Source organism: Octodon degus, unplaced genomic scaffold, assembly GCF_000260255.1.
Source record: "Octodon degus isolate 3935 unplaced genomic scaffold, OctDeg1.0 scaffold00152, whole genome shotgun sequence".
NCBI lineage: Eukaryota > Metazoa > Chordata > Mammalia > Rodentia > Octodontidae > Octodon > Octodon degus.
Genome location: NW_004524728.1, coordinates 277,760 through 286,375, shown reverse-complemented (window position 1 = coordinate 286,375; position 8,616 = coordinate 277,760). Strand labels below are relative to the sequence as shown.

Below are 8,616 nucleotides of genomic sequence, written 5' to 3'. Positions count from 1 at the left end.
CTCTCTCTCTCTCTCTCTCTCTCTCTCTTTCTTTCTTTCTTTCTTTCTTTCTTTCTTTCTGTTTTTTTGTACTAAGAATCAAACTTAGCACCTTATGCTTGCCAGGTTGGTGCTGTGCCACTGAACTATAGTCCCAGCTTCATCATCTATTTGGTCTTAATGTTTTGGGGACACTCAGCATAGCAACTGTATACTGCCCCCAAATATTGTTTCAGTGCCTCAGTGAGTTCATAGACCTAAAATAACTGCAATGGCACCTATTGTGGGGCGTAAGGTAACCCTGTAGCTATAGTTGGCCTCAGTGTCTTTGTTTGCATCATCATTGTTTGTTCACCATTATTGTTATCATGATTATTGTCACAAATGTTGCAATTATTACTGATCTAAAGAAAACAATTCCTGACATGCCATTTTGGGCTTTTGAGCCTCAAAACCAAGCACCCTCAGCACACCATGTATTTCACTGATTGCTTTGTTGGGTAAATGAATAAATAATGGAAAAGTAGCACTTTGTAGGTTCTAAGAGATTACATGTGAGCCACGGAATGCATACTTCTATTTGTTTGCCTAAGCAAATGCAAAGTAGGAATAAAAGCTAAACATAATCTGAGAATTACTATTTTATTATAGTTACCATACCTTACGGTAAATTCTTGATTCTAGTTTTCCTTCTACGCATGTTTCTGTTGCTTAGCAATAGAAATCTATTGTTTTATTAGACTGAACATATGGGTTCCTGTTTTTATGGATAGTAATAACCTATTAGTTTCTACAGAGGATGGAATAAGAGGAAAACTGGCTAGAGAGTAACAGGTAGAGAGCATTCCATAACACTTTCAGTGGAGCCATGGGTGGGTTGAATGAACACTCAGAAATATGAGTTGAAGCAGACATTAAACTTGTCTGTGCTAGTAGCCTTCTCAGAATATTTTTACCATACATTAGTCCCCCATTATCCATATGGTATAAATACCAAGAGTACCAGGGAATGTATGAAACCATCACTGGCACTGAACCCTGTATATGCAGTTTCTTCTCTATATAAATACTTAGAGTAAAGATTAACCTATAAATTGAGCACAGTAAGAGATTCATGATTATAAGTAATAAAACAAAATATAGCAATGTAGTATAATATAAGTTATTCAAAACTTATAAGTTGTTTTTTCTAAAATCTTCAGTATAGTATTTTTAGATAGTGGTTGACCATAAGTAACTGAAACCACAAAGATAGCATGGAGAAGGTAAGACTGCTGTGTATCTCTTAGTTATATATATATATATATATATATATAATTTTAAATATATCTGTGTGTTTTTTCAGCTAAACCTTAAGCAGGCAATTATGTAATTATTAATAGTAGAGTAGGCTAATGAAGAGTTTGTAGTAGTCTGTGAAGATGGTATTCATGGTAAGCTTGAGGCATTACAAGGTCTAGTTCGTTGGGTGGTGGGGGTGCCACACTTTTCTCCCTGCTGTTCTCTCCCCTAGGAATTAGGAGGATTGAAGCCTCTGCATTAAGCCTCCCCCAGGTTCCCTGTCACCTTTCTCCCTTCCCTCCTCTTTCAGCTATTTCATAACACATTTGTGTCTGAATTTATTCCTGTAGAAGATGGAGAGTATAGTCACTCCTGCCTCTGCGGAATAAAAATGAGTGCACGGTGGAAGCTCTGTATCTGATGTGTAATAATAACTCCTTATTGGTTGAACTATTAGCACCTTTTCATTCTCTAACTTACATCTTCTGTTACTCTAAAAATACGAATGTAGAATAGGATGGGGGTAAACTGGTGAGGCTGAGGTGGACTGTGGTTTAGAAATTCATCTTTAGATCTGCTTAAACTGCCGGTGTAAAGAACTTTTTCATCTCTCTCCCTCACCTTCTTCCGCAATGAACAGCGGTCTGGCCTCTTCACGATAGTTTCCACAGTTCCAGACTGCTCAGCTGTATTTCTTAAGGTTATGGGAAGCAGTATAAAACATTGGTTTCATTTTTAAGGCAAGTTAACTATTATATGCTACTCTTTGTGGGTCATGGGGGGTGTCGGAGCAGAGCAGGACAAGGTAGGACACTCGTGTTAGCTTTAACTCCAGTTGAGCTGCAGTGGAACCAAACCTAACCTCTTCACCCTGCGTCACAGTTTATATGTTGGCAGCAGTTTACTTAGTAAATTATCATAGGGATTACTTAAAATAGGACTGGCATAGATTTCAATCTTATCTGGTAACAGTTAACTTATTAATGATCGTTTTGCCCTGTTGGCAGCTGTTCCATCTTTAAACTGTGAGAAAGATAAAATCTCTCAGCTGTGAGGGATAAGTAATTAGCTGGGAGCCCTTCAAGAACTTGGGGGCATTACAGGAAGCGTTTCTGAGCATCAGGCCTCTGTCTGTCTGAGGCTGCAGGTGTGACAGACACCTACAATATCCCTTCATAGATAGAATATACAGCTCAAGATCGTCGCTGCTTTCACAGTTTTACTTGAGATCATTTTTTTTCAGTGCATTTCCCTGAGGATTTTCAGGATTTCAGTCTGAAAGGACAGGAGCACCTGAGAAACTACTAGAAAAATAAGGCTGAGAGGGACTAATTTGCTGAGATCCTGAATCTACTCCATCCTGCTCTTCCTTTGCTAGGAAACACACTGCATGGACAGTTTGGGTTTTTTGTTTGTTTGTTTGTTTGTTTGTTTGTTTGTTTGTAGTACTGGGGATAGAATTCAGGACCTCACACTTGCCAGGTAGGCCTTTATGCCACTGAGCTATCTCCCCACCCAGTGGACTAAACTTTAATGAGGTGAAACAGCCTTCCTTGAGCACAATCTTCACACATGTCCTAGGATTGGTTCTGTTCTGAGTAGTTTCCTTCCACTGATGTGGTGGAGATATTGGGTAAGCATCATGACTCCCCTAGTTGGATAAGTCTCCTTTTCTCTCTGAAAGCTTCTCCTAACTCATTACATTTATGTTTGTGACTGGTAAAATAACCACTTCACCTTTCTTTTCTTGCAGTAGTAGAGACTGGGCAGTAATCTTAAAAATATATATGTTGTCATGGTAAAATGTATATAACATAAAATTTACCACTTAATCCAGTGTTAAGTGTGCATTTCAGGGGCGTTAATACTTTCACATTGCTGGGTGGCTATCACCACCATCCATTTACAGAAAGTTTTCATTTTGGATACATGAAATCTGGACCCAGTCAACAGTAATTGGGCATTGTTCTCTTAGCCAGCCCTTAGAGAACATAGAGAGGCAGGCTCGAGCCATGTCTTCACCCTCATCAGGATAATTTTCTTAAGAGAGACACAAACCTGAATTATATCTTCTCTCAGCCTCAGTTTATCATCTAGTTTATAATTGGGATAGTATGTACCTCGTAGGGTTTCTGTGAACCTTAACTTAACCACTGAGCATAGTGCCTCACACTCACTGAGGAACCATAGTGTTAGCTTTCATTATTAAAGAAAGTAGTGATGGTATCTAGAGGGCCAGACCTGGGAAGAGCAGTGCACTGAGTGTCCATCGCATTAGCAAAGGTTCTGACCATTTCCAGCTGTGTGGGGTGCTTTTAGAAACAGTATCTATTGCCAAAGCCAAAAAAATTTGTTTGTTTTCACAAATAGTATTAAATATGAACTAAATAATCTAATATAAATATAATGGTAATTATAAAGTAAAATACTAACACTAAATATGGCGTAGTTGGCCCGTGGCTATAATCTCAACATTCAGGAGGCTGAGGCAGGAAGATACCCATGAATTCTAGCCCAGCTTTGGTTATATAGGGAGTTTAAGACCAGCATGAACTGTACAGCAAGATACTGTCTTTGAAACATTAAGAGAGAGAGAGAGAGAGAGAGAGAGAGAGAGAGAGAGAGAGAGAGAATTTCTAGATTTTTTCTTTTCCTTCTCCCATGTCTCTACCTCAGAAATGGTTGTTCTGTTACTTAATTTAACACCCTCAGAATTACTTTAGCTTCTCCCCTTTTTAAAAAATTCTCCAGCAGTTTTATTATCTTCAGTTTTATGGTATCATGCTATATTTCCCACATTGTTTAAATATTCCATTTCTAGAGTCCAAATGGCAGAATATTAGTTCACTTTCCCTTATACAGGGAAAATAGGTTTATTGGAATGTCTTTAGTTATAGTCAAAGGCAGAAACATTCAGTGTATTACACTCACACACATATGGAACCTGCTTACAAAGCAATCATACTATAAAATGAATGACATCCTGGCAGCACTGGTGGAATGGCTCTCGTTCTTCTTTAGCATAATGACTTGGTTCTCTGTATAGGCTTTCAGACCCCTAGCCTGGCCCCCATCTTTGTGCAATAATGCAACAACTTATGCCACTAAAATATTAGTGTGAAATATTGTCATTCAATGTCTGACTGTCTACACAAATAATGAACTAGCAAGAATCTAGTTTCAAATTAGATCCTTGGAATCATTATGAGTCCTATCTGTATAGTGAGACCCTGTAGACCCTATACTAAAAAAAACACAAATTAGATTCTTGGAATACAGCAAAATAGCTGTCTTTGCTTTATGCATTTATTCAAAGTACATTTTATTGGAAGGGAAGAAAATAATTGGACATTCTCAGTGCTCCAATTTAAAGTGATACTTGCCTCTTAGTTTCTTGAAAAAAGTTTTGGAATTATGTTGCAGTCTATTATTAATAATAATGTCCAAGATCTTGTTTAATGAGGAACTCTATCACCAGATCAAGTACTGTATTTTACAACTGTAAGAATGATGATCATGAACAAAAGGACAGCAGCAACCAAAGCCATGATGGCTTTTTATTTGCGTCTGCATCATCACATCTGCCTTCGAAGTTGTTTGGATCTGTTGCTAGAAGCAGTTGCATTGTTCGATAAGCTTTCTGACTTGTCCTGTAGTTCATCTGGTCTCTCCCCTGTTTCAATTACCTTTATGATATTTTCTTGCATGACATCAGTAACTTCATCCACTTGATTCTGAACTTGCTTGATTTTATCATCTCTAGGTCCAAATCTTGGTCCACATGGTCCCCTTAGAAAAGAGTCCTCTTCTTCATCTGAATCACCTGTCAAAAGATTTCTCCTTTCACTTTGCACAGAACCAGTGACACCATCATCACTTAGGTGGCACTTACACTTTGGAGGCACACTTTTTACTCCTGGAGTGCTTTTCTCTTTCCCTGTAGAGTATTCATCACACAACACCTGCTCCTGACTCTGGCCCTTCCAGTCCCTGGCACTGTCCCATGCCAGGCTGCCCTGGGCACTCTCTTCCCACCTCTCCAGGGTTCCCTTCCATTCTAGTTCTTATTTCTCTACGCTGCCCCCACTTGTACCCCAGTGTTCCTTTCCTTCTTCTTGGTGCCAGGGCCCCAGCTCCTAACTTCTCCTTTTTTCTACCATATTTAGAGCATATGTTTCTCCATCTCTGACATTCCCTGTCTAGACATCACATACAATTGCTGTAATAGCTTGCTAATGAGCTTCTTGCTTTTTCTCTTATACTTCCTCCTCCATTTAGACAATCAGTTGAGGTCACTGATTTACATTTACCTCTCAAATTATTCCCATTATACTTGAGAGGAGGATCTTATTTCTTTTCATGAACTCAAGGCCATTGGCCATCTCTTCAATCCCATTTTATATTTCTCTCCAGTTTATTCATACCCAAGCTGCCCTCTGAGGCTTGTAGTCTTTCTTAAGACTGACTGTTTGTCATCTGGTCTTTTACCTGCATAACCTCTCCTCAGAGAGGCCTTCCTTGACTGCACAGTCCAAACCAACCATTAATTTTGTCTGTTCTTACACCTAGAATAAGATTCTCTATGAACTTGTGTGACTAAAAGACATTCATTTTTCTATCTTTGGAATCACCTGTCTCTCCCTACTGTCCTCAAAAGGACAAGCTCATACCACTTTTTGCTCACTAGTTTATGCTTAGTAATCAGATATTGCTTGGATGCTTGTGTTTGTTCAGTTGGATATTTGTGAGGTGAGCCCTTTTGTCACATTAAAATCAATGAATGGTTGATTTGTGTTTAATGTTTGTGATGTGTGGACAGACACCACAGTGCATGCCAAGAGCTTACAGGTAGCATCCAGGAAGTTTTTCAACTTTGTAACAAATACAGAGTTTCACTATGTTCTTACTCATGAAATAAAATTTTAGCTAGGGATCTTTCCTTCCTGGTGTGTCTCAGCCTAACCCCTTCTCTCCAGTCTAGTTAATCTTGTCCTTCTTTTGTGCCTTCTATGCCCACTGCCTCTCTTGCTCATTTGTAATGGCTAACTGGGATGACTTCCCACTCTTGAGTGGCCTTAAGTAGTGACTTGCCTTTGTCTTTGTGCCCCTGATACTATAATTTCTTCTTTGCCTATGGTAAATACTTCTTAGACACCCAATACTCTCCGTTGACTGGCAATTAATGTGAACGTGGTATTTCATGTCAAATACTTGGATTTGTTTTTCAAATGAAATTCTGGCCCATGGTGTGCCTTCCGTGATGACCTGACATGTAGGGTGGCTTTCTAAAGAAAATGAGTGGCGCTCCTGATTCTTCTTTTAAGCACATAGGTAATGCCTACCTTTTCAAAAGTTAACAGAGGAAATCCTTGTGGCAATAGTTTAAACATTGTAAATAAGCGATCCGTTATCAATCATGTTTTATTACCATTGGAGCATGTTGAGTGCTTTGATAATGACCTTGGGAGCCAATAGCTTCAGTCACCCCCATGTTACTAAGGAACTGTGGAACAACTCAAAGCCTTAAACACTGACCTTCACCCTGCCTGGAAGCAGATGGAACACTTTGTGAACAACTGGCCATGTGTAAATGTTAACCTGTTTACTTTGTGACGTTAGAGGCAGCAAATGAACAGCATATACTTATGTTTTTCCATTTCATAGTGCTTTGGTTACTTTTGTTAGAGAATCATTTTTGAAATATTAAACAGAAGGCTGTGAAACATTAGAATCATTAGAAACATACAAATTACTATCACTTACTACTGTTGCTTTAGCAGTAACTGCAGCTTGTTTTAAAAAAGTTACATTAACAAATATTACTTATTCCTGTGGTTGTCAACATTTAATTAAATGGGGCCCCTACATCTTAAGATGTCACTGTTTTGTGTATGAGCAATAAAAGGTTCAAATTAAAACACTGTGCACTTAGTTTGCATAGAAAAATGACTTGCAGACCTTTACAATAGACAGTTTAGAGAAATAAGCATTTTGTGTTTAAATTGTGCTCCTTAGTATTTTAAACAGATGGCAATGGCTTTCCTCTTGATTATAACTTTGAGGCATGCTTTACTAAATGGAATCAGCGGGGTTCATTAAGGTCCCATTTGATGTATCAGTATTATAAAAATACCATGTTAATTATCCTCAAACGTTGCAAGTTACCTCCATTTTCCTGCAATCAGAAGATGAGAGAAACCCTGTGAAGCAAATTAGTCCTAATTGAAAGAGGACTGATTAATATTTAAATAAGGCATTGTGTGAGGGATTCTGCCATGAGAAAAATAGGCTGAACATCTGAATTAATTGCATAGCAGGTTAAATTAAATTTCATATAATGGGTTGGAAGATGAGTTGGCACAGTGCTTTAGCAGTGAGCACAATGGCTGAAATACCAGTCTTTTCTTTCACTCTTGGCTGGATTCCACCGAGGTCCTTGTAGCCATTACCTCTTTGTTGTCTCTCTTTCAATGCAAACAAAGGTACTAACAGAAAATTGCTACCACATTTTAAAAAATGTTAATCCTTTTTGGGAGACAGCACCTGTCTACATTTTATCCATTTCTCCTGCACCTTGGCTGTAAAATTGGGAAACATTAGTATCTTTTTCCTTGCCAGGTTTAATGAGAATTGATGTCATAAAACACTAATGGCTGGAATATAGTTAGAATTGTGCTATTAGTGGGTTATCACTGTCTGACATTTCCCTGTACAGGAGCATGCATGTGGAGCCTGTTTAAAGTGATTGGGTTACTTAAGGGTCCCTGTTAGGGATATTTAATCCAACATAAATTACTTATGCACTTTGTTAGTGTTCAAAGGAAGAGTGTCACGTTGTACATGCTGGCAGTTTTCCAGTCAAGAGCTGTTAATTACTGTACAGTGAGTGAATACATTTTGCAGCAGTGAAAGTCATGGAGGTGGGGGTGGGGTGGGGACTATATCTATATTCCATCTAACTAAAAATGAGGAGAGAGTGTAGAGGAAAAGAAATAGACTGAAGTCACTCTTGCCCTCAGGAATTATAGTTCCATTTATTTTCATTCTGAAAATAAAAACAAATGACAGTATGATTCCCTGCAGGGGAAAGTACTTTAGTTATAAAACATTCTGCCCCCGAACGAGCAATTATCTATTTGTATTTTCTTCTAAAGCCTCAGTTCACAGTTTTACAACATTGTGAACCTCAAGGTTTGCAAAGGTGTTTGCTAATCAAGTTAAACATGAGAATAATAATGAAAAATAATTTAAAAAATAAATTATGATTAGCAAAATTTTCCTAAAGTTATGTTTATAAGCTTTGGTGTATAAGGAGCTGTCTTTTCAGTACAGCTTTCAAGGATAGATCAGACTATG

At 38.2% G+C, this 8,616-nt stretch overlaps 1 protein-coding gene and 1 pseudogene across 1 annotated transcript in view; one reads left to right on the top strand and one right to left on the bottom strand.

Annotated features, from left to right (window-relative positions):
• Positions 1–8,616, top strand: part of Tox (thymocyte selection associated high mobility group box) — a 356,660-nt gene that overhangs the window by 82,825 nt on the left and 265,219 nt on the right. The window lies entirely within an intron of this gene.
• Positions 4,740–6,751, bottom strand: LOC105743700 (annotated as a pseudogene).